This window comes from Triturus cristatus, chromosome 8 (assembly GCF_964204655.1).
Source record: "Triturus cristatus chromosome 8, aTriCri1.1, whole genome shotgun sequence".
NCBI classification, from domain to species: Eukaryota; Metazoa; Chordata; class Amphibia; order Caudata; family Salamandridae; genus Triturus; species Triturus cristatus.
In genome coordinates this window covers 1,619,844,859-1,619,869,460 of record NC_140591.1, presented here as the reverse complement: position 1 = coordinate 1,619,869,460, position 24,602 = coordinate 1,619,844,859, and the positions used below count along the sequence as shown (strand labels likewise).

General features: G+C 31.3%; 25 non-coding genes across 25 annotated transcripts; all 25 read left to right on the top strand.

Annotated features, from left to right (window-relative positions):
- The first annotated feature begins 1,621 nt into the window (after positions 1-1,621).
- Positions 1,622-1,695, top strand: TRNAT-AGU (transfer RNA threonine (anticodon AGU)). Its single transcript has one exon. It is a non-coding gene; the product is annotated as a tRNA-Thr (tRNA).
- Positions 1,696-3,154: 1,459 nt separating this feature from the next.
- TRNAT-CGU (transfer RNA threonine (anticodon CGU)) lies at positions 3,155-3,227 on the top strand. Its single transcript has one exon. It is a non-coding gene; the product is annotated as a tRNA-Thr (tRNA).
- Positions 3,228-4,174: 947 nt separating this feature from the next.
- Positions 4,175-4,247, top strand: TRNAT-CGU (transfer RNA threonine (anticodon CGU)). The gene has a single exon. It is a non-coding gene; the product is annotated as a tRNA-Thr (tRNA).
- A 2,474-nt stretch (positions 4,248-6,721) lies between these two features.
- On the top strand, positions 6,722-6,795 carry TRNAT-AGU (transfer RNA threonine (anticodon AGU)). Its single transcript has one exon. It is a non-coding gene; the product is annotated as a tRNA-Thr (tRNA).
- A 946-nt stretch (positions 6,796-7,741) lies between these two features.
- On the top strand, positions 7,742-7,815 carry TRNAT-AGU (transfer RNA threonine (anticodon AGU)). The gene has a single exon. It is a non-coding gene; the product is annotated as a tRNA-Thr (tRNA).
- Positions 7,816-8,255: 440 nt separating this feature from the next.
- Positions 8,256-8,328, top strand: TRNAT-CGU (transfer RNA threonine (anticodon CGU)). Its single transcript has one exon. It is a non-coding gene; the product is annotated as a tRNA-Thr (tRNA).
- Positions 8,329-9,782: 1,454 nt separating this feature from the next.
- On the top strand, positions 9,783-9,856 carry TRNAT-AGU (transfer RNA threonine (anticodon AGU)). Its single transcript has one exon. It is a non-coding gene; the product is annotated as a tRNA-Thr (tRNA).
- Positions 9,857-10,294: 438 nt separating this feature from the next.
- Positions 10,295-10,367, top strand: TRNAT-CGU (transfer RNA threonine (anticodon CGU)). Its single transcript has one exon. It is a non-coding gene; the product is annotated as a tRNA-Thr (tRNA).
- A 937-nt stretch (positions 10,368-11,304) lies between these two features.
- TRNAT-CGU (transfer RNA threonine (anticodon CGU)) lies at positions 11,305-11,377 on the top strand. The gene has a single exon. It is a non-coding gene; the product is annotated as a tRNA-Thr (tRNA).
- A 434-nt stretch (positions 11,378-11,811) lies between these two features.
- TRNAT-AGU (transfer RNA threonine (anticodon AGU)) lies at positions 11,812-11,885 on the top strand. The gene has a single exon. It is a non-coding gene; the product is annotated as a tRNA-Thr (tRNA).
- A 438-nt stretch (positions 11,886-12,323) lies between these two features.
- Positions 12,324-12,396, top strand: TRNAT-CGU (transfer RNA threonine (anticodon CGU)). The gene has a single exon. It is a non-coding gene; the product is annotated as a tRNA-Thr (tRNA).
- Positions 12,397-14,870: 2,474 nt separating this feature from the next.
- On the top strand, positions 14,871-14,944 carry TRNAT-AGU (transfer RNA threonine (anticodon AGU)). Its single transcript has one exon. It is a non-coding gene; the product is annotated as a tRNA-Thr (tRNA).
- A 438-nt stretch (positions 14,945-15,382) lies between these two features.
- Positions 15,383-15,455, top strand: TRNAT-CGU (transfer RNA threonine (anticodon CGU)). The gene has a single exon. It is a non-coding gene; the product is annotated as a tRNA-Thr (tRNA).
- A 434-nt stretch (positions 15,456-15,889) lies between these two features.
- TRNAT-AGU (transfer RNA threonine (anticodon AGU)) lies at positions 15,890-15,963 on the top strand. The gene has a single exon. It is a non-coding gene; the product is annotated as a tRNA-Thr (tRNA).
- A 438-nt stretch (positions 15,964-16,401) lies between these two features.
- On the top strand, positions 16,402-16,474 carry TRNAT-CGU (transfer RNA threonine (anticodon CGU)). The gene has a single exon. It is a non-coding gene; the product is annotated as a tRNA-Thr (tRNA).
- A 434-nt stretch (positions 16,475-16,908) lies between these two features.
- On the top strand, positions 16,909-16,982 carry TRNAT-AGU (transfer RNA threonine (anticodon AGU)). Its single transcript has one exon. It is a non-coding gene; the product is annotated as a tRNA-Thr (tRNA).
- Positions 16,983-17,928: 946 nt separating this feature from the next.
- On the top strand, positions 17,929-18,002 carry TRNAT-AGU (transfer RNA threonine (anticodon AGU)). Its single transcript has one exon. It is a non-coding gene; the product is annotated as a tRNA-Thr (tRNA).
- Positions 18,003-18,440: 438 nt separating this feature from the next.
- On the top strand, positions 18,441-18,513 carry TRNAT-CGU (transfer RNA threonine (anticodon CGU)). The gene has a single exon. It is a non-coding gene; the product is annotated as a tRNA-Thr (tRNA).
- A 434-nt stretch (positions 18,514-18,947) lies between these two features.
- On the top strand, positions 18,948-19,021 carry TRNAT-AGU (transfer RNA threonine (anticodon AGU)). Its single transcript has one exon. It is a non-coding gene; the product is annotated as a tRNA-Thr (tRNA).
- A 1,965-nt stretch (positions 19,022-20,986) lies between these two features.
- TRNAT-AGU (transfer RNA threonine (anticodon AGU)) lies at positions 20,987-21,060 on the top strand. Its single transcript has one exon. It is a non-coding gene; the product is annotated as a tRNA-Thr (tRNA).
- Positions 21,061-21,498: 438 nt separating this feature from the next.
- TRNAT-CGU (transfer RNA threonine (anticodon CGU)) lies at positions 21,499-21,571 on the top strand. The gene has a single exon. It is a non-coding gene; the product is annotated as a tRNA-Thr (tRNA).
- A 434-nt stretch (positions 21,572-22,005) lies between these two features.
- Positions 22,006-22,079, top strand: TRNAT-AGU (transfer RNA threonine (anticodon AGU)). The gene has a single exon. It is a non-coding gene; the product is annotated as a tRNA-Thr (tRNA).
- A 945-nt stretch (positions 22,080-23,024) lies between these two features.
- Positions 23,025-23,098, top strand: TRNAT-AGU (transfer RNA threonine (anticodon AGU)). The gene has a single exon. It is a non-coding gene; the product is annotated as a tRNA-Thr (tRNA).
- Positions 23,099-23,536: 438 nt separating this feature from the next.
- TRNAT-CGU (transfer RNA threonine (anticodon CGU)) lies at positions 23,537-23,609 on the top strand. The gene has a single exon. It is a non-coding gene; the product is annotated as a tRNA-Thr (tRNA).
- A 434-nt stretch (positions 23,610-24,043) lies between these two features.
- On the top strand, positions 24,044-24,117 carry TRNAT-AGU (transfer RNA threonine (anticodon AGU)). Its single transcript has one exon. It is a non-coding gene; the product is annotated as a tRNA-Thr (tRNA).
- The last annotated feature ends 485 nt before the right edge of the window (positions 24,118-24,602 follow it).

Here is a 24,602-nt window from a genome sequence, read left to right as displayed (position 1 = left end):
TTTAACATTAGAATACATATTAAGACACTTTAACACAGGCACAGAATTTGATCACCAATACTAAATTAATGATCCCTTCTGTATCACTAAAATAGGTGCTTTGGCTAAGTGGTTAAAGCGCCTGTCTCGTAAACAGGAAATCCTGAGTTCAAATCTAAGCAGCACCTTATTATTTGTCCTTACATGTAAAAATAATTTTCATCACGCAAATGTTTAATACATTTTAAAAAGAAAAGTGTTGTTCTGTGAACATTAGAATGGGTCATCTTAAATTGAAAAACAAAAAAACGTGGTATTGTGAAGATTTTCAAAGTAATGCTTTGAATGAAAAAGGGAAAAAAGAGTGACAAAGAGCAAAATAGAGATAAAAAATCATTCTAGAGTTGAATTCAAGTAATGCATTCTTAAAGAAGGCATAATTAAAACATTTCTGAACAGGATAAGCAATATATCAATGAGGTGTTTATGAATAGGATCAGTATCCTCGTCTAAAGTAGTTGAGTAGTGCGTTTTCTGAACTGAGAAATGATTATGAAAGTGAAAAACTCAGGTTTCTCTTGAACACCATATGGCAAACTGTTCCTTAAAGCTTTTTCAAGAGGGTGCTGTGGGTTAGCTGGTTAAAGCGCCTGTCTAGTAAACAGGAGATCCTGAGTTCAAATCTCAGCAGTGCCTTGCTTTCCTCATTCTTAAATAAAAAATTATTTTCATTAAGTCGTCCTGCTATTCAATTAAATTAGAAAAGTCTGATTTATCTTTCGGTTGAACAGATCATCTTAAACCTAATAAAAACTGAAAGTGTTTTCAATATTATAGTAACAATACTGTGATTGCAAAAATCAAAAAGGTATTTCAATGAGCAAGAGGCAGATGAAATATAACCCTAGATTTGAGCAATATTGATGAATATATGTAAAACACTTATTTATGAACTATTCAAAATATGGGATTGAGTTTAAAATGTGTTCTTTTGTAATACAACATAGCTATTCTTGTTTACAGATTAGGAATCCTTGCTTGTTTAACATTAGAATACATATTAAGACACTTTAACACAGGCACAGAATTTGATCACCAATACTAAATGAATAATCCCTTCTGTATCACTAAAATAGGTGCTGTGGCTAATTGGTTAAAGCGTCTGTCTCGTAAACAGGAAATCCTGAGTTCAAATCTCAGCAGCACCTTATTATTGGTCCTTACATGTAAAAATAATTTTCATCGCGCAAATGTTTAATACATTTTAAAAAGAAAAGTGTTGTTCTGTGAACATTAGAATGGGTCATCTTAAATTGAAAAACAAAAAAACGTGGTATTGTAAAGATTTTCAAAGTAATACTTTGAATGAAAAAGGGAAAAAAGAGTGACAAAGAGCAAAATAGAGATAAAAAATCATTCTAGAGTTGAATTCAAGTAATGCATTCTTAAAGAAGGCATAATTAAAACATTTATGAACAGGATAAGCAATATATCAATGAGGTGTTTATGAATAGGATCAGTATCCTCGTCTAAAGTAGTTGAGTAGAGCGTTTTCTGAACTGAGAAATGATTATGAAAGTGAAAAACTCAGGTTTCTCTTGAACACCATATGGCAAACTGTTCCTTAAATCATTTTCATGAGGGTGCTGTGGCTTAGCTGGTTAAAGCGCCTGTCTAGTAAACAGGAGATCCTGAGTTCAAATCTCAGCAGTGCCTTGCTTTCCTCATTCTTAAATATAAAAATTATTTTCATTAATTCGTCCTGCGATTCAATTAAATTAGAAAAGTCTGATTTATCTTTCGGTTGAACAGATCATCTTAAACCTAATAAAAACTGAAAGTGTTTTCAATATTATAGTAACAATACTGTGATTGCAAAATCAAAAAGGTATTTCAATGAGCAAGAGGCAGATGAAATATGACCCTAGATTTGAGCAATATTGATGAATATATGTAAAACACTTATTTATAAACTATTCAAAATATGGGATTGAGTTTAAAATGTGTTCTTTTTTAATACAACATAGCTATTCTTGTTTACAGATTAGGAATCCTTGCTTGTTTAACATTAGAATACATATTAAGACACTTTAACACAGGCACAGAAGTTGATCACCAATACTAAATTAATGATCCCTTCTGTAACACTAAAGTAGGTGCTGTGGCTAAGTGGTTAAAGTGCCTGTCACGTAAACAGGAAATCCTGAGTTCAAATCTCAGCAGCACCTTATTATTGGTCCTTACATGTAAAAATAATTTTCATCACGCAAATGTTTAATACATTTTAAAAAGAAAAGTGTTGTTCTGTGAACATTAGAATGGGTCATCTTAAATTGAAAAACTAAAAAACGTGGTATTGTGAATATTTTCAAAGTAATGCTTTGAATGAAAAAGGGAAAAAAGAGTGACAACGAGCAAAATAGAGATGAAATATCATTCTAGAGTTGAAATCAAGTAATGCATTCTTAAAGAAGGCATAATTAAAACATTTATGAACAGGATAAGCAATATATCCATGAGGTGTTTATGAATAGGATCAGTATCCTCGTCTAAACTATTTGAGTAGAGCGTTTTCTGAACTGAGAAATGATTATGAAAGTGAAAAACTCAGGATTCTCTTGAACACCATATGGCAAACTGTTCCTTAAAGAATTTTCAAGAGGGTGCTGTGGCTTAGCTGGTTAAAGCGCCTGTCTAGTAAACTGAAGATCCTGAGTTCAAATTTCAGCAGTCCCTTGCATTCCTCATTCTTAAATAAAAAACTATTTTCATTAATTCGTCCTGCGATTCAATTAAATTAGAAAAGTCTGATTTATTTTTCGGTTGAACAGATCATCTTAAACCTAATAAAAACTGAAAGTGTTTTCAATATTATAGTAACAATACTGTGATTGCAAAAATCAAAAAGGTATTTCAATGAGCAAGAGGCAGATGAAATATAACCCTAGATTTTAGCAATATTGATGAATATATGTAAAACACTTATTTATGAACTATTCAAAATATGGGATTGAGTTTAAAATGTGTTCTTTTTTAATACAACATAGCTATTCTTGTTTACAGATTAGGAATCCTTGCTTGTTTAACATTAGAATACTTATTAAGACACTTTAACACAGGCACAGAATTTGATCACCAATACTAAATTAATGATCCCTTCTGTATCACTAAAATAGGTGCTGTGGCTAAGTGGTTAAAGCGCCTGTCTCGTAACCAGGAAATCCTGAGTTCAAATCTCAGCAGCACCTTATTATTGGTCCTTACATGTAAAAATAATTTTCATCACGCAAATGTTTAATACATTTTAAAAAGAAAAGTGTTGTTCTGTGAACATTAGAATGGGTCATCTTAAATTGAAAAACAAAAAAACGTGGTATTGTGAAGATTTTCAAAGTAATGCTTTGAATGAAAAAGGGAAAAAGGAGTGACAAAGAGCAAAATAGAGATAAAAAATCATTCTAGAGTTGAATTCAAGTAATGCATTCTTAAAGAAGGCATAATTAAAACATTTATGAACAGGATAAGCAATATATCAATGAGGTGTTTATCAATAGGATCAGTATCCTCGTCTAAACTATTTGAGTAGTGCGTTTTCTGAACTGAGAAATGATTATGAAAGTGAAAAACTCAGGTTTCTCTTGAACACCATATGGCAAACTGTTCCTTAAAGTTTTTTCAAAAGGGCGCTGTGGGTTAGCTGGTTAAAGCGCCTGTTTAATAAACAGGAGATCCTGAGTTCAAATTTCAGCAGTGCCTTGCTTTCCTCATTCTTAAATAAAAAATTATTTTCATTAAGTCGTCCTGCTATTCAATTAAATTAGAAAAGTCTGATTTATCTTTCGGTTGAACAGATCATCTTAAACCTAATAAAAACTGAAAGTGTTTTCAATATTATAGTAACACTACTGTGATTGCAAAAATCAAAAAGGTATTTCAATGAGCAAGAGGCAGATGAAATATAACCCTAGATTTGAGCAATATTGATGAATATATGTAAAACACTTATTTATGAACTATTCAAAATATGGGATTGAGTTTAAAATGTGTTCTTTTGTAATACAACATAGCTATTCTTGTTTACAGATTAGGAATCCTTGCTTGTTTAACATTAGAATACATATTAAGACACTTTAACACAGGCACAGAATTTGATCACCAATACTAAATTAATAATCCCTTCTGTATCACTAAAATAGGTGCTGTGGCTAAGTGGTTAAAGCGTCTGTCTCGTAAACAAGAAATCCTGAGTTCAAATCTCAGCAGCACCTTATTATTGGTCCTTACATGTAAAAATAATTTTCATCGCGCAAATGTTTAATACATTTTAAAAAGAAAAGTGTTGTTCTGTGAACATTAGAGTGGGTCATCTTAAATTGAAAAACAAAAAAACGTGGTATTGTGAAGATTTTCAAAGTAATACTTTGAATGAAAAAGGGAAAAAAGAGTGACAAAGAGCAAAATAGAGATAAAAAATCATTCTAGAGTTGAATTCAAGTAATGCATTCTTAAAGAAGGCATAATTAAAACATTTATGAACAGGATAAGCAATATATCAATGAGGTGTTTATGAATAGGATCAGTATCCTCGTCTAAAGTAGTTGAGTAGAGCGTTTTCTGAACTGAGAAATGATTATGAAAGTGAAAAACTCAGGATTCTCTTCAACACCATATGGCAAACTGTTTCTTAAAACATTTTCAAGAGGGTGCTGTGGCTTAGCTGGTTAAAGCGCCTGTCTAGTAAACAGGAGATCCTGAGTTCAAATCTCCGCAGTGCCTTGCTTTCCTCATTCTTAAATAAAAAAATTATTTTCATTATTTCGTCCTGCGATTCAATTGAATTAGAAAAGTCTGATTTATCTTTCGGTTGAACAGATCATCTTAAACCTAATAAAAACTGAAAGTGTTTTCAATATTATAGTAACAATACTGTGATTGCAAAATCAAAAAGGTATTTCAATGAGCAAGAGGCAGATGAAATATGACCCTAGATTTGAGCAATATTGATGAATATATGTAAAACACTTATTTATAAACTATTCAAAATATGGGATTGAGTTTAAAATGTGTTCTTTTTTAATACAACATAGCTATTCTTGTTTACAGATTAGGAATCCTTGCTTGTTTAACATTAGAATACATATTAAGACACTTTAACACAGGCACAGAAGTTGATCACCAATACTAAATTAATGATCCCTTCTGTAACACTAAAGTAGGTGCTGTGGCTAAGTGGTTAAAGTGCCTGTCACGTAAACAGGAAATCCTGAGTTCAAATCTCAGCAGCACCTTATTATTGGTCCTTACATGTAAAAATAATTTTCATCACGCAAATGTTTAATACATTTTAAAAAGAAAAGTGTTGTTCTGTGAACATTAGAATGGGTCATCTTAAATTGAAAAACTAAAAAACGTGGTATTGTGAAGATTTTCAAAGTAATGCTTTGAATGAAAAAGGGAAAAAAGAGTGACAAAGAGCAAAATAGAGATGAAAAATCATTCTAGAGTTGAAATCAAGTAATGCATTCTTAAAGAAGGCATAATTAAAACATTTATGAACAGGATAAGCAATATATCAATGAGGTGTTTATGAATAGGATCAGTATCCTCGTCTAAACTATTTGAGTAGAGCGTTTTCTGAACTGAGAAATGATTATGAAAGTGAAAAACTCAGGATTCTCCTGAACACCATATGGCAAACTGTTCCTTAAAGCATTTTCAAGAGGGTGCTGTGGCTTAGCTGGTTAAAGCGCCTGTCTAGTAAACAGGAGATCCTGAGTTCAAATTTCAGCAGTCTCTTGCTTTCCTCATTCTTAAATAAAAAACTATTTTCATTAATTCGTCCTGCGATTCAATTAAATTAGAAAAGTCTGATTTATTTTTCGGTTGAACAGATCATCTTAAACCTAATAAAAACTGAAAGTGTTTTCAATACTATAGTAACAATACTGTGATTGCAAAAATCAAAAAGGTATTTCAATGAGCAAGATGCAGATGAAATATAACCCTAGATTTGAGCAATATTGATGAATATATGTAAAACACTTATTTATGAACTATTCAAAATATGGGATTGAGTTTAAAATGTGTTCTTTTGTAATACAACATAGCTATTCTTGTTTACAGATTAGGAATCCTTGCTTGTTTAACATTAGAATACATATTAAGACACTTTAACACAGGCACAGAATTTGATCACCAATACTACATTAATAATCCCTTCTGTATCTCTAAAATAGGTGCTGTGGCTAAGTGGTTAAAGCGTCTGTCTCGTAAACAAGAAATCCTGAGTTCAAATCTCAACAGCACCTTAATATTGGTCCTTACATGTAAAAATAATTTTCATCGCGCAAATGTTTAATACATTTTAAAAAGAAAAGTGTTGTTCTGTGAACATTAGAATGGGTCATCTTAAATTGAAAAACAAAAAAACGTGGTATTGTGAAGATTTTCAAAGTAATACTTTGAATGAAAAAGGGAAAAAAGAGTGACAAAGAGCAAAATAGAGATAAAAAATCATTCTAGAGTTGAATTCAAGTAATGCATTCTTAAAGAAGGCATAATTAAAACATTTCTGAACAGGATAAGCAATATATCAATGAGGTGTTTATGAATAGGATCAGTATCCTCGTCTAAAGTAGTTGAGTAGAGCGTTTTCTGAACTGAGAAATGATTATGAAAGTGAAAAACTCAGGATTCTCTTGAACACCATATGGCAAACTGTTCCTTAAAACATTTTCAAGAGGGTGCTGTGGCTTAGCTGGTTAAAGCGCCTGTCTAGTAAACAGGAGATCCTGAGTTCAAATCTCAGCAGTGCCTTGCTTTTCTCATTCTTAAATAAAAAAATTATTTTCATTAATTCGTCCTGCGATTCAATTAAATTAGAAAAGTCTGATTTATCTTTCGGTTGAACAGATCATCTTAAACCTAATAAAAACTGAAAGTGTTTTCAATATTATAGTAACAATACTGTGATAGCAAAATCAAAAAGGTATTTCAATGAGCAAGAGGCAGATGAAATATGACCCTAGATTTGAGCAATATTGATGAATATATGTAAAACACTTATTTATAAACTATTCAAAATATGGGATTGAGTTTAAAATGTGTTCTTTTTTAATACAACATAGCTATTCTTGTTTACAGATTAGGAATCCTTGCTTGTTTAACATTAGAATACATATTAAGACACTTTAACACAGGCACAGAAGTTGATCACCAATACTAAATTAATGATCCCTTCTGTAACACTAAAGTAGGTGCTGTGGCTAAGTGGTTAAAGTGCCTGTCACGTAAACAGGAAATCCTGAGTTCAAATCTCAGCAGCACCTTATTATTGGTCCTTACATGTAAAAATAATTTTCATCACGCAAATGTTTAATACATTTTAAAAAGAAAAGTGTTGTTCTGTGAACATTAGAATGGGTCATCTTAAATTGAAAAACTAAAAAACGTGGTATTGTGAAGATTTTCAAAGTAATGCTTTGAATGAAAAAGGGAAAAAAGAGTGACAAAGAGCAAAATAGAGATAAAAAATCATTCTAGAGTTGAAATCAAGTAATGCATTCTTAAAGAAGGCATAATTAAAACATTTATGAACAGGATAAGCAATATATCAATGAGGTGTTTATGAATAGGATCAGTATCCTCGTCTAAACTATTTGAGTAGAGCGTTTTCTGAACTGAGAAATGATTATGAAAGTGAAAAACTCAGGATTCTCTTGAACACCATATGGCAAACTGTTCCTTAAAGCATTTTCAAGAGGGTGCTGTGGCTTAGCTGGTTAAAGCGCCTGTCTAGTAAACAGGAGGTCCTGAGTTCAAATCTCAGCAGTGCCTTGCTTTCCTCATTCTTAAATAAAAAAATTATTTTCATTAATTCGTCCTGCGATTCAATTAAATTAGAAAAGTCTGATTTATTTTTCGGTTGAACAGATCATCTTAAACCTAATAAAAACTGAAAGTGTTTTCAATACTATAGTAACAATACTGTGATTGCAAAAATCAAAAAGGTATTTCAATGAGCAAGAGACAGATGAAATATAACCCTAGATTTTAGCAATATTGATGAATATATGTAAAACACTTATTTATGAACTATTCAAAATATGGGATTGAGTATAAAATGTGTTCTTTTTTAATACAACATAGCTATTCTTGTTTACAGATTAGGAATCCTTGCTTGTTTAACATTAGAATACATATTAAGACACTTTAACACAGGCACAGAATTTGATCACCAATACTAAATTAATAATCCCTTCTGTATCACTAAAATAGGTGCTGTGGCTAAGTGGTTAAAGCGTCTGTCTCGTAAACAAGAAATCCTGAGTTCAAATCTCAGCAGCACCTTATTATTGGTCCTTACATGTAAAAATAATTTTCATCGCGCAAATGTTTAATACATTTTAAAAAGAAAAGTGTTGTTCTGTGAACATTAGAATGGGTCATCTTAAATTGAAAAACTAAAAAACGTGGTATTGTGAAGATTTTCAAAGTAATGCTTTGAATGAAAAAGGGAAAAAAGAGTGACAAAGAGCAAAATAGAGATGAAAAATCATTCTAGAGTTGAAATCAAGTAATGCATTCTTAAAGAAGGCATAATTAAAACATTTATGAACAGGATAAGCAATATATCAATGAGGTGTTTATGAATAGGATCAGTATCCTCGTCTAAAGTAGTTGAGTAGAGCGTTTTCTGAACTGAGAAATGATTATGAAAGTGAAAAACTCAGGTTTCTCTTGAACACCATATTGCAAACTGTTCCTTAAAGCATTTTCAAGAGGGTGCTGTGGCTTAGCTGGTTAAAGCGCCTGTCTAGTAAACAGGAGATCCTGAGTTCAAATTTCAGCAGTCTCTTGCTTTCCTCATTCTTAAATAAAAAACTATTTTCATTAATTCGTCCTGCGATTCAATTAAATTAGAAAAGTCTGATTTATTTTTCGGTTGAACAGATCATCTTAAACCTAATAAAAACTGAAAGTGTTTTCAATACTATAGTAACAATACTGTGATTGCAAAAATCAAAAAGGTATTTCAATGAGCAAGAGACAGATGAAATATAACCCTAGATTTTAGCAATATTGATGAATATATGTAAAACACTTATTTATGAACTATTCAAAATATTGGATTGAGTTTAAAATGTGTTCTTTTTTAATACAACATAGCTATTCTTGTTTACAGATTAGGAATCCTTGCTTGTTTAACATTAGAATACTTATTAAGACACTTTAACACAGGAACAGAATTTGATCACCAATACTAAATTAATGATCCCTTCTATATCCCTAAAGTAGGTGATGTGGCTAAGTGGTTAAAGCGCCTGTCTCGTAAACAAGAAATCCTGAGTTCAAATCTCAGCAGCACCTTATTTTTGGTCCTTACATGTAAAAATAATTTTCATCGCGCAAATGTTTAATACATTTTAAAAAGAAAAGTGTTCGTCTGTGAACATTAGAATGGGTCATCTTAAATTGAAAAACAAAAAAACGTGGTATTGTGAAGATTTTCAAAGTAATACTTTGAATGAAAAAGGGAAAAAAGAGTGACAAAGAGCAAAATAGAGATAAAAAATCATTCTAGAGTTGAATTCAAGTAATGCATTCTTAAAGAAGGCATAATTAAAACATTTATGAACAGGATAAGCAATATATCAATGAGGTGTTTATGAATAGGATCAGTATCCTCGTCTAAAGTAGTTGAGTAGAGCGTTTTCTGAACTGAGAAATGATTATGAAAGTGAAAAACTCAGGTTTCTCTTGAACACCATATGGCAAACTGTTCCTTAAAGCATTTTCAAGAGGGTGCTGTGGCTTAGCTGGTTAAAGCGCCTGTCTAGTAAACAGGAGATCCTGAGTTCAAATCTCAGCAGTGCCGTGCTTTCCTCATTCTTAAATAAAAAACTATTTTCATTAATTCGTCCTGCGATTCAATTAAATTAGAAAAGTCTGATTTATCTATCGGTTGAACAGATCATCTTAAACCTAATAAAAACTGAAAGTGTTTTCAATATTATAGTAACAATACTGTGATTGCAAAATCAAAAAGGTATTTCAATGAGCAAGAGGCAGATGAAATATAACCCTAGATTTGAGCAATATTGATGAATATATATAAAACACTTATTCATGAACTATTCAAAATATGGGATTGAGTTTAAAATGTGTTCTTTTTTAATACATCATAGCTATTCTTGTTTACAGATTAGGAATCCTTGCTTTTTTAACATTAGAATACATAGTAAGACACTTTAACACAGGCACAGAATTTGATCACCAATACTAAATTAATGATCCCTTCTATATCCCTAAAGTAGGTGCTGTGGCTAAGTGGTTAAAGCGCCTGTCTCGTAAACAAGAAATCCTGAGTTCAAATCTCAGCAGCACCTTATTTTTGGTCCTTACATGTAAAAATAATTTTCATTACGCAAATGTTTAAGACATTTTAAAAAGAAAAGTATTGTTCTGTGAACATTAGAATGGGTCATCTTAAATTGAAAAACAAAAAAACGTGGTGTTGTGAAGATTTTCAAAGTAATGTTTTGAATGAAAAAGGGAAAAAAGCGTGACAAAGAGCAAAATAGAGATAAAAAATCATTCTAGAGTTGAATTCAAGTAATGCATTCTTAAAGAAGGCATGATTAAAACATGTATGAACAAGATAAGCAATATATCAATGAGGTGTTTATGAATAGGATCAGTATCCTCGTCTAAAGTAGTTGAGTAGAGCGTTTTCTGAACTGAGAAATGATTATGAAAGTGAAAAACTCAGGATTCTCTTGAACACCATATGGCAAACTGTTCCTTGAAGCATTTTCAAGAGGATGCTGTGGCTTAGCTGGTTAAAGCGCCTGTCTAGTAAACAGGAGATCCTGAGTTCAAATCTCAGCAGTGCCTTGCTTTCCTCATTCTTATATAAAAAACTATTTTCATTAAGTCGTCCTGCGATTCAATTCAATTAGAAAAGTCTGATTTATCTTTCGGTTGAACAGATCATCTTAAACCTAATAAAAACTGAAAGTGTTTTCAATATTATAGTAACAATACTGTGATTGCAAAATCAAAAAGGTATTTCAATGAGCAAGAGGCAGATGAAATGATTTGAGCAATATTGATGAATATATGTAAAACACTTATTTATAAACTATTCAAAATATGGGATTGAGTTTAAAATGTGTTCTTTTTTAATACAACATAGCTATTCTTGTTTACAGATTAGGAATCCTTGCTTGTTTAACATTAGAATACATATTAAGACACTTTAACACAGGCACAGAATTTGATCACCAATACTAAATTAATGATCCCTTCTGTATCACTAAAATAGGTGCTGTGGCTAAGTGGTTAAAGCGCCTGTCTCGTAAACAGGAAATCCTGAGTTCAAATCTCAGCAGCACCTTATTTTTGGTCCTTACATGTAAAAATAATTTTCATCACGCAAATGTTTAATACATTTTAAAAAGAAAAGTGTTGTTCTGTGAACATTACAATTTGTCATCTTAAATTGAAAAACTAAAAAACATGGTATTGTGAAGATTTGCAAAGTAATGCTTTGAATGAAAAACGGAAAAAAGAGTGACAAAGAGCAAAATAGAGATAAAAAATCATTCTAGAGTTGAAATCAAGTAATGCATTCTTAAAGAAGGCATAATTAAAACATTTATGAACAGGAAAAGCAATATATCAATGAGGTGTTTATCAATAGGATCAGTATCCTCGTCTAAAGTAGTTGAGTAGAGCGTATTCTGAACTGAGAAATGATTATGAAAGTGAAAAACTCAGGAGTCTCTTGAACACCATATGGCAAACTGTTCCTTAAAGGATTTTTAAGAGGGTGCTGTGGCTTAGCTGGTTAAAGCGCCTGTCTAGTAAACAGGAGATCCTGAGTTCAAATCTCAGCAGTGCCTTGCTTTCCTCTTTCTTAAATAAAAAACTATTTTCATTAATTCGTCCTGCGATTCAATTAAATTAGAAAAGTCTGATTTATCTTTCGGTTGAACAGATCATCTTAAACCTAATAAAAACTGAAAGTGTTTACAATATTATAGTAACAATACTGTGATTGCAAAATTAAAAAGGTATTTCAATGATCTAGAGGCAGATGAAATATGACACTAGATTTGAGCAATATTGATGAATATTTGTAAAACACTTATTTATAAACTATTCAAAATATGGGATTGAGTTTAAAATGTGTTCTTTTTTAATACAACATAGATATTCTTGTTTACAGATTAGGAATCCTTGCTTGTTTAACATTAGAATACATATTAAGACACTTTAACACAGGCACAGAATTTGATCACCAATACTAAATGAATGATCCCTTCTGTATCACTAAATTAGGTGCTGTGGCTAAGTGGTTAAAGCGCCTGTCTCGTAACCAGGAAATCCTGAGTTCAAATCTCAGCAGCACCTTATTATTGGTCCTTACATGTAAAAATAATTTTCATCACGCAAATGTTTAATACATTTTAAAAAGAAAAGTGTTGTTCTGTGAACATTAGAATGGGTCATCTTAAATTGAAAAACAAAAAAACGTGGTATTGTGAAGATTTTCAAAGTAATGCTTTGAATGAAAAAGGGAAAAAGGAGTGACAAAGAGCAAAATAGAGATAAAAAATCATTCTAGAGTTGAATTCAAGTAATGCATTCTTAAAGAAGGCATAATTAAAACATTTATGAACAGGATAAGCAATATATCAATGAGGTGTTTATCAATAGGATCAGTATCCTCGTCTAAACTATTTGAGTAGTGCATTTTCTGAACTGAGAAATGATTATGAAAGTGAAAAACTCAGGTTTCTCTTGAACACCATATGGCAAACTGTTCCTTAAAGTTTTTTCAAGAGGGCGCTGTGGGTTAGCTGGTTAAAGCGCCTGTTTAGTAAACAGGAGATCCTGAGTTCAAATCTCAGCAGTGCCTTGCTTTCCTCATTCTTAAATAAAAAATTATTTTCATTAAGTCGTCCTGCTATTCAATTAAATTAGAAAAGTCTGATTTATCTTTCGGTTGAACAGATCATCTTAAACCTAATAAAAACTGAAAGTGTTTTCAATAATATAGTAACACTACTGTGATTGCAAAAATCAAAAAGGTATTTCAATGAGCAAGAGGCAGATGAAATATAACCCTAGATTTGAGCAATATTGATGAATATATGTAAAACACTTATTTATGAACTATTCAAAATATGGGATTGAGTTTAAAATGTGTTCTTTTGTAATACAACATAGCTATTCTTGTTTACAGATTAGGAATCCTTGCTTGTTTATCATTAGAATACATATTAAGACACTTTAACACAGGCACAGAAGTTGATCACCAATACTAAATTAATGATCCCTTCTGTAACACTAAAGTAGGTGCTGTGGCTAAGTGGTTAAAGTGCCTATCACGTAAACAGGAAATCCTGAGTTCAAATCTCAGCAGCACCTTATTATTGGTCCTTACATGTAAAAATAATTTTCATCACGCAAATGTTTAATACGTTTTAAAAAGAAAAGTGTTGTTCTGTGAACATTAGAATGGGTCATCTTAAATTGAAAAACTAAAAAACGTAGTATTGTGAAGATTTTCAAAGTAATGCTTTGAATGAAAAAGGGAAAAAAGAGTGACAAAGAGCAAAATAGAGATGAAAAATCATTCTAGAGTTGAAATCAAGTAATGCATTCTTAAAGAAGGCATAATTAAAACATTTATGAACAGGATAAGCAATATATCAATGAGGTGTTTATGAATAGGATCAGTATCCTCGTCTAAACTATTTGAGTAGAGCGTTTTCTGAACTGAGATATTATTATGAAAGTGAAAAACTCAGGATTCTCTTGAACACCATATGGCAAACTGTTCCTTAAAGCATTTTCAAGAGGGTGCTGTGGCTTAGCTGGTTAAAGCGCCTGTCTAGTAAACAGGAGATCCTGAGTTCAAATTTCAGCAGTCTCTTGCTTTCCTCATTCTTAAATAAAAAACTATTTTCATTAATTCGCCCTGCGATTCAATTAAATTAGAAAAGTCTGATTTATTTTTCGGTTGAACAGATCATCTTAAACCTAATAAAAACTGAAAGTGTTTTCAATACTATAGTAACAATACTGTGATTGCAAAAATCAAAAAGGTATTTCAATGAGCAAGAGACAGATGAAATATAACCCTAAATTTTAGCAATATTGATGAATATATGTAAAACACTTATTTATGAACTATTCAAAATATGGGATTGAGTTTAAAATGTGTTCTTTTTTAATACAACATAGCTATTCTTGTTTACAGATTAGGAATCCTTGCTTGTTTAACATTAGAATACATATTAAGACACTTTAACACAGGCACAGAATTTGATCACCAATACTAAATTAATAATCCCTTCTGTATCACTAAAATAGGTGCTGTGGCTACGTGGTTAAAGCGTCTGTCTCGTAAACAAGAAATCCTGAGTTCAAATCTCAGCAGCACCTTATTATTGGTCCTTACATGTAAAAATAATTTTCATCGCGCAAATGTTTAATACATTTTAAAAAGAAAAGTGTTGTTCTGTGAACATTAGAATGGGTCATCTTAAATTGAAAAACAAAAAAACGTGGTATTGTGAAGATTTTCAAAGTAATACTTTGAATGAAAAAGGTAAAAAAGAGTGACAAAGAGCAAAATAGAGATAAAAAATCATTCTAGAGTTGAATTCAAGTAATGCATTCTTAAAGAAGGCATAATTAAAACATTTATGAACAGGATAAGCAATATATCAATGAGGTGTTTATGAATAGGATCAGTATCCTCGTCTAAAGTAGTTGAGTAGAGCGTTTTCTGAACTGAGAAATGATTATGAAAGTGAAAAACTCAGGTTTCTCTTGAACACCATATGGCAAACTGTTCCTTAAAGCATTTTCAAGAGGGTGCTGTGGCTTAGCTGGTTAAAGCGCCTGTCTAGTAAACAGGAGATCCTGAGTTCAAATCTCAGCAGTGCCGTGCTTTCCTCATTCTTAAATAAAAAACTATTTTCATTAATTCATCCTGCGATTCAATTAAATTAGAAAAGTCTGATTTATCTATCGGTTGAACAGATCATCTTAAACCTAATAAAAACTGAAAGTGTTTTCAATATTATAGTAACAATACTGTGATTGCAAAATCAAAAAGGTATTTCAATGAGCAAGAGGCAGATGAAATATAACCCTAGATTTGAGCAATATTGATGAATATATATAAAACACTTATTCATGAACTATTCAAAATATGGGATTGAGTTTAAAATGTGTTCTTTTTTAATACATCATAGCTATTCTTGTTTACAGATTAGGAATCCTTGCTTTTTTAACATTAGAATACATATTAAGACACTTTAACACAGGCACAGAATTTGATCACCAATACTAAATTAATGATCCCTTCTATATCCCTAAAGTAGGTGCTGTGGCTAAGTGGTTAAAGCGCCTGTCTCGTAAACAAGAAATCCTGAGTTCAAATCTCAGCAGCACCTTATTTTTGGTCCTTACATGTAAAAATAATTTTCATTACGCAAATGTTTAAGACATTTTAAAAAGAAAAGTGTTGTTCTGTGAACATTAGAATGGGTCATCTTAAATTGAAAAACTAAAAAACGTGGTATTGTGAAGATTTTCAAAGTAATGCTTTGAATGAAAAAGGGAAAAAAGAGTGACAAAGAGCAAAATAGAGATGAAAAATCATTCTAGAGTTGAAATCAAGTAATGCATTCTTAAAGAAGGCATAATTAAAACATTTATGAACAGGATAAGCAATATATCAATGAGGTGTTTATGAATAGGATCAGTATCCTCGTCTAAACTATTTGAGTAGAGCGTTTTCTGAACTGAGAAATGATTATGAAAGTGAAAAACTCAGGATTCTCTTGAACACCATATGGCAAACTGTTCCTTAAAGCATTTTCAAGAGGGTGCTGTGGCTTAGCTGGTTAAAGCGCCTGTCTAGTAAACAGGAGATCCTGAGTTCAAATCTCAGCAGTGCCGTGCTTTCCTCATTCTTAAATAAAAAACTATTTTCATTAATTCGTCCTGCGATTCAATTAAATTAGAAAAGTCTGATTTATCTATCGGTTGAACAGATCATCTTAAACCTAATAAAAACTGAAAGTGTTTTCAATATTATAGTAACAATACTGTGATTGCAAAATCAAAAAGGTATTTCAATGAGCAAGAGGCAGATGAAATATAACCCTACATTTGAGCAATATTGATGAATATATATAAAACACTTATTCATGAACTATTCAAAATATGGGATTGAGTTTAAAATGTGTTCTTTTTTAATACATCATAGCTATTCTTGTTTACAGATTAGGAATCCTTGCTTTTTTAACATTAGAATACATATTAAGACACTTTAACACAGGCACAGAATTTGATCACCAATACTAAATTAATGATCCCTTCTATATCCCTAAAGTAGGTGCTGTGGCTAAGTGGTTAAAGCGCCTGTCTCGTAAACAAGAAATCCTGAGTTCAAATCTCAGCAGCACCTTATTTTTGGTCCTTACATGTACAAATAATTTTTATTACGCAAATGTTTAAGACATTTTAAAAAGAAAAGTGTTGTTCTGTGAACATTAGAATGGGTCATCTTAAATTGAAAAACAAAAAAACGTGGTATTGTGAAGATTTTCAAAGTAATACTTTGAATGAAAAAGGGAAAAAAGAGTGACAAAGAGCAAAATAGAGATAAAAAATCATTCTAGAGTTGAATTCAAGTAATGCATTTTTAAAGAAGGCATAATTAAAACATTTATGAACAGGATAAGCAATATATCAATGAGGTGTTTATGAATAGGATCAGTATCCTCGTCTAAAGTAGTTGAGTAGAGCGTTTTCTGAACTGAGAAATGATTATGAAAGTGAAAAACTCAGGTTTCTCTTGAACACCATATGGCAAACTGTTCCTTAAAACATTTTCAAGAGGGTGCTGTGGCTTAGCTGGTTAAAGCGCCTGTCTAGTAAACAGGAGATCCTGAGTTCAAATCTCAGCAGTGCCTTGCTTTCCTCATTCTTAAATAAAAAAAATATTTTCATTAATTCGTCCTGCGATCCAATTAAATTAGAAAAGTCTGATTTATCTTTCGGTTGAACAGATCATCTTAAACCTAATAAAAACTGAAAGTGTTTTCAATATTATAGTAACAATACTGTGATTGCAAAATCAAAAAGGTATTTCAATGAGCAAGAGGCAGATGAAATATGACCCTAGATTTGAGCAATATTGATGAATATATGTAAAACACTTATTTATAAACTATTCAAAATATGGGATTGAGTTTAAAATGTGTTCTTTTTTAATACAACATAGCTATTCTTGTTTACAGATTAGGAATCCTTGCTTGTTTAACATTAGAATACATATTAAGACACTTTAACACAGGCACAGAAGTTGATCACCAATACTAAATTAATGATCCCTTCTGTAACACTAAAGTAGGTGCTGTGGCTAAGTGGTTAAAGTGCTTGTCACGTAAACAGGAAATCCTGAGTTCAAATCTCAGCAGCACCTTATTATTGGTCCTTACATGTAAAAATAATTTTCATCACGCAAATGTTTAATACATTTTAAAAAGAAAAGTGTTGTTCTGTGAACATTAGAATGGGTCATCTTAAATTGAAAAACTAAAAAACGTGGTATTGTGAAGATTTTCAAAGTAATGCTTTGAATGAAAAAGGGAAAAAAGAGTGACAAAGAGCAAAATAGAGATGAAAAATCATTCTAGAGTTGAAATCAAGTAATGCATTCTTAAAGAAGGCATAATTAAAACATTTATGAACAGGATAAGCAATATATCAATGAGGTGTTTATGAATAGGATCAGTATCCTCGTCTAAACTATTTGAGTAGAGCGTTTTCTGAACTGAGAAATGATTATGAAAGTGAAAAACTCAGGATTCTCTTGAACACCATATGGCAAACTGTTCCTTAAAGCATTTTCAAGAGGGTGCTGTGGCTTAGATGGTTATAGCGCCTGTCTAGTAAACAGGAGATCCTGAGTTCAAATCTCAGCAGTACCTTGATTTCCTCATTCTTATATAAAAAACTATTTTCATTAAGTCGTCCTGCGATTCAATTCAATTAGAAAAGTCTGATTTATCTTTCGGTTGAACAGATCATCTTAAACCTAATAAAAACTGAAAGTGTTTTCAATATTATAGTAACAATACTGTGATTGCAAAAATCAAAAAGGTATTTCAATGAGCAAGAGGCAGATGAAATATAACCCTAGATTTGAGCAATATTGATGAATATATGTAAAACACTTATTTATGAACTATTTAAAATATGGAATTGAGTTTAAAATGTGTTCTTTTGTAATACAACATAGCTATTCTTGTTTACAGATTAGAATCCTTGCTTGTTTAACATTAGAATACTTATTAAGACACTTTAACACAGGCACAGAATTTGATCACCAATACTAAATTAATGATCCCTTCTGTATCACTAAAATAGGTGCTGTGGCTAAGTGGTTAAAGCGCCTGTCTCGTAAACAGAAAATCCTGAGTTCAAATCTCAGCAGCACCTTAATATTTGTCCTTACATGTAAAAATAATTTTCATCACGCAAATGTTTAATACATTTTAAAAAGAAAAGTGTTGTTCTGTGAACATTAGAATGGGTCATCTTAAATTGAAAAACTAAAAAACATGGTATTGTGAAGATTTTCAAAGTAATGCTTTGAATGAAAAACGGAAAAAAGAGTGACAAAGAGCAAAATAGAGATAAAAAATCATTCTAGAGTTGAAATCAAGTAATGCATTCTTAAAGAAGGCATAATTAAAACATTTATGAACAGGATAAGCAATATATCAATGAGGTGTTTATCAATAGGATCAGTATCCTCGTCTAAAGTAGTTGAGTAGAGCGTTTTCTGAACTGAGAAATGATTATGAAAGTGAAAAACTCAGGAGTCTCTTGAACACCATATGGCAAACTGTTCCTTAAAGGATTTTCAAGAGGGTGCTGTGGCTTAGCTGGTTAAAGCGCCTGTCTAGTAAACAGGAGATCCTGAGTTCGAATCTCAGCAGTGCCTTGCTTTCCTCTTTCTTAAATAAAAAACTATTTTCATTAATTCGTCCTGCGATTCAATTAAATTAGAAAAGTCTGATTTATCTTTCGGTTGAACAGATCATCTTAAACCTAATAAAAACTGAAAGTGTTTACAATATTATAGTAACGATACTGTGATTGCAAAATCAAAAAGGTATTTCAATGAGCAAGAGGCAGATGAAATATAACCCTAGATTTGAGCAATATTGATGAATATATGTAAAACACTTATTTATGAACTATTCAAAATATGGGATTGAGTTTAAAATGTGTTCTTTTTTAATACAACATAGCTATTCTTGTTTACAGATTAGGAATCCTTGCTTGTTTAACATTAGAATACATATTAAGACACTTTAACACAGGCACAGAAGTTGATCACCAATACTAAATTAATGATCCCTTCTGTAACACTAAAGTAGGTGCTGTGGCTAAGTGGTTAAAGTGCTTGTCACGTAAACAGGAAATCCTGAGTTCAAATCTCAGCAGCACCTTATTATTGGTCCTTACATGTAAAAATAATTTTCATCACGCAAATGTTTAATACATTTTAAAAAGAAAAGTGTTGTTCTGTGAACATTAGAATGGGTCATCTTAAATTGAAAAACTAAAAAACGTGGTATTGTGAAGATTTTCAAAGTAATGCTTTGAATGAAAAAGGGAAAAAAGAGTGACAAAGAGCAAAATAGAGATGAAAAATCATTCTAGAGTTGAAATCAAGTAATGCATTCTTAAAGAAGGCATAATTAAAACATTTATGAACAGGATAAGCAATATATCAATGAGGTGTTTATGAATAGGATCAGTATCCTCGTCTAAACTATTTGAGTAGAGCGTTTTCTGAACTGAGAAATGATTATGAAAGTGAAAAACTCAGGATTCTCTTGAACACCATATGGCAAACTGTTCCTTAAAGCATTTTCAAGAGGGTGCTGTGGCTTAGCTGGTTAAAGCGCCTGTCTAGTAAACAGGAGATCCTGAGTTCAAATTTCAGCAGTCTCTTGCTTTCCTCATTCTTAAATAAAAAACTATTTTCATTAATTCGTCCTGCGATTCAATTAAATTAGAAAAGTCTGATTTATTTTTCGGTTGAACAGATCATCTTAAACCTAATAAAAACTGAAAGTGTTTTCAATACTATAGTAACAATACTGTGATTGCAAAAATCAAAAAGGTATTTCAATGAGCAAGAGACAGATGAAATATAACCCTAGATTTTAGCAATATTGATGAATATATGTAAAACACTTATTTATGAACTATTCAAAATATGGGATTGAGTTTAAAATGTGTTCTTTTTTAATACAACATAGCTATTCTTGTTTACAGATTAGGAATCCTTGCTTGTTTAACATTAGAATACTTATTAAGACACTTTAACACAGGCACAGAATTTGATCACCAATACTAAATTAATGATCCCTTCTATATCCCTAAAGTAGGTGATGTGGCTAAGTGGTTAAAGCGCCTGTCTCGTAAACCAGAAATCCTGAGTTCAAATCTCAGCAGCACCTTATTTTTGGTCCTTACATATAAAAATAATTTTCATTACGCAAATGTTTAAGACATTTTAAAAAGAAAAGTATTGTTCTGTGAACATTAGAATGGGTCATCTTAAATTGAAAAACAAAAAAACGTGGTGTTGTGAAGATTTTCAAAGTAATGTTTTGAATGAAAAAGGGAAAAAAGCGTGACAAAGAGCAAAATAGAGATAAAAAATCATTCTAGAGTTGAATTCAAGTAATGCATTCTTAAAGAAGGCATGATTAAAACATTTATGAACAAGATAAGCAATATATCAATGAGGTGTTTATGAATAGGATCAGTATCCTCTTCTAAAGTAGTTGACTAGAGCGTTTTCTGAACTGAGAAATGATTATGAAAGTGAAAAACTCAGGATTCTCTTGAACACCATATGGCAAACTGTTCCTTAAAGCATTTTCAAGAGGGTGCTGTGGCTTAGATGGTTATAGCGCCTGTCTAGTAAACAGGAGATCCTGAGTTCAAATCTCAGCAGTACCTTGATTTCCTCATTCTTATATAAAAAACTATTTTCATTAAGTCGTCCTGCGATTCAATTCAATTAGAAAAGTCTGATTTATCTTTCGGTTGAACAGATCATCTTAAACCTAATAAAAACTGAAAGTGTTTTCAATATTATAGTAACAATACTGTGATTGCAAAAATCAAAAAGGTATTTCAATGAGCAAGAGGCAGATGAAATATAACCCTAGATTTGAGCAATATTGATGAATATATGTAAAACACTTATTTATGAACTATTTAAAATATGGAATTGAGTTTAAAATGTGTTCTTTTGTAATACAACATAGCTATTCTTGTTTACAGATTAGAATCCTTGCTTGTTTAACATTAGAATACTTATTAAGACACTTTAACACAGGCACAGAATTTGATCACCAATACTAAATTAATGATCCCTTCTGTATCACTAAAATAGGTGCTGTGGCTAAGTGGTTAAAGCGCCTGTCTCGTAAACAGAAAATCCTGAGTTCAAATCTCAGCAGCACCTTAATATTTGTCCTTACATGTAAAAATAATTTTCATCACGCAAATGTTTAATACATTTTAAAAAGAAAAGTGTTGTTCTGTGAACATTAGAATGGGTCATCTTAAATTGAAAAACTAAAAAACATGGTATTGTGAAGATTTTCAAAGTAATGCTTTGAATGAAAAACGGAAAAAAGAGTGACAAAGAGCAAAATAGAGATAAAAAATCATTCTAGAGTTGAAATCAAGTAATGCATTCTTAAAGAAGGCATAATTAAAACATTTATGAACAGGATAAGCAATATATCAATGAGGTGTTTATCAATAGGATCAGTATCCTCGTCTAAAGTAGTTGAGTAGAGCGTTTTCTGAACTGAGAAATGATTATGAAAGTGAAAAACTCAGGAGTCTCTTGAACACCATATGGCAAACTGTTCCTTAAAGGATTTTCAAGAGGGTGCTGTGGCTTAGCTGGTTAAAGCGCCTGTCTAGTAAACAGGAGATCCTGAGTTCGAATCTCAGCAGTGCCTTGCTTTCCTCTTTCTTAAATAAAAAACTATTTTCATTAATTCGTCCTGCGATTCAATTAAATTAGAAAAGTCTGATTTATCTTTCGGTTGAACAGATCATCTTAAACCTAATAAAAACTGAAAGTGTTTACAATATTATAGTAACGATACTGTGATTGCAAAATCAAAAAGGTATTTCAATGAGCAAGAGGCAGATGAAATATAACCCTAGATTTGAGCAATATTGATGAATATATGTAAAACACTTATTTATGAACTATTCAAAATATGGGATTGAGTTTAAAATGTGTTCTTTTTTAATACAACATAGCTATTCTTGTTTACAGATTAGGAATCCTTGCTTGTTTAACATTAGAATACATATTAAGACACTTTAACACAGGCACAGAATTTGATCACCAATACTAAATTAATAATCCCTTCTGTATCACTAAAATAGGTGCTGTGGCTAAGTGCTTAAAGCGTCTGTCTCGTAAACAAGAAATCCTGAGTTCAAATCTCAGCAGCACCTTATTATTGGTCCTTACATGTAAAAATAATTTTCATCGCGCAAATGTTTAATACATTTTAAAAAGAAAAGTGTTGTTCTGTGAACATTAGAATGGGTCATCTTAAATTGAAAAACAAAAAAACGTGGTATTGTGAAGATTTTCAAAGTAATACTTTGAATGAAAAAGGTAAAAAAGAGTGACAAAGAGCAAAATAGAGATAAAAAATCATTCTAGAGTTGAATTCAAGTAATGCATTCTTAAAGAAGGCATAATTAAAACATTTATGAACAGGATAAGCAATATATCAATGAGGTGTTTATGAATAGGATCAGTATCCTCGTCTAAAGTAGTTGAGTAGAGCGTTTTCTGAACTGAGAAATGATTATGAAAGTGAAAAACTCAGGTTTCTCTTGAACACCATATGGCAAACTGTTCCTTAAAGCATTTTCAAGAGGGTGCTGTGGCTTAGCTGGTTAAAGCGCCTGTCTAGTAAACAGGAGATCCTGAGTTCAAATCTCAGCAGTGCCGTGCTTTCCTCATTCTTAAATAAAAAACTATTTTCATTAATTCGTCCTGCGATTCAATTAAATTAGAAAAGTCTGATTTATCTATCGGTTGAACAGATCATCTTAAACCTAATAAAAACTGAAAGTGTTTTCAATATTATAGTAACAATACTGTGATTGCAAAATCAAAAAGGTATTTCAATGAGCAAGAGGCAGATGAAATATAACCCTACATTTGAGCAATATTGATGAATATATATAAAACACTTATTCATGAACTATTCAAAATATGGGATTGAGTTTAAAATGTGTTCTTTTTTAATACATCATAGCTATTCTTGTTTACAGATTAGGAATCCTTGCTTTTTTAACATTAGAATACATATTAAGACACTTTAACACAGGCACAGAATTTGATCACCAATACTAAATTAATGATCCCTTCTATATCCCTAAAGTAGGTGCTGTGGCTAAGTGGTTAAAGCGCCTGTCTCGTAAACAAGAAATCCTGAGTTCAAATCTCAGCAGCACCTTATTTTTGGTCCTTACATGTACAAATAATTTTTATTACGCAAATGTTTAAGACATTTTAAAAAGAAAAGTGTTGTTCTGTGAACATTAGAATGGGTCATCTTAAATTGAAAAACAAAAAAACGTGGTATTGTGAAGATTTTCAAAGTAATACTTTGAATGAAAAAGGGAAAAAAGAGTGACAAAGAGCAAAATAGAGATAAAAAATCATTCTAGAGTTGAATTCAAGTAATGCATTTTTAAAGAAGGCATAATTAAAACATTTATGAACAGGATAAGCAATATATCAATGAGGTGTTTATGAATAGGATCAGTATCCTCGTCTAAAGTAGTTGAGTAGAGCGTTTTCTGAACTGAGAAATGATTATGAAAGTGAAAAACTCAGGTTTCTCTTGAACACCATATGGCAAACTGTTCCTTAAAACATTTTCAAGAGGGTGCTGTGGCTTAGCTGGTTAAAGCGCCTGTCTAGTAAACAGGAGATCCTGAGTTCAAATCTCAGCAGTGCCTTGCTTTCCTCATTCTTAAATAAAAAAAATATTTTCATTAATTCGTCCTGCGATCCAATTAAATTAGAAAAGTCTGATTTATCTTTCGGTTGAACAGATCATCTTAAACCTAATAAAAACTGAAAGTGTTTTCAATATTATAGTAACAATACTGTGATTGCAAAATCAAAAAGGTATTTCAATGAGCAAGAGGCAGATGAAATATGACCCTAGATTTGAGCAATATTGATGAATATATGTAAAACACTTATTTATAAACTATTCAAAATATGGGATTGAGTTTAAAATGTGTTCTTTTTTAATACAACATAGCTATTCTTGTTTACAGATTAGGAATCCTTGCTTGTTTAACATTAGAATACATATTAAGACACTTTAACACAGGCACAGAAGTTGATCACCAATACTAAATTAATGATCCCTTCTGTAACACTAAAGTAGGTGCTGTGGCTAAGTGGTTAAAGTGCTTGTCACGTAAACAGGAAA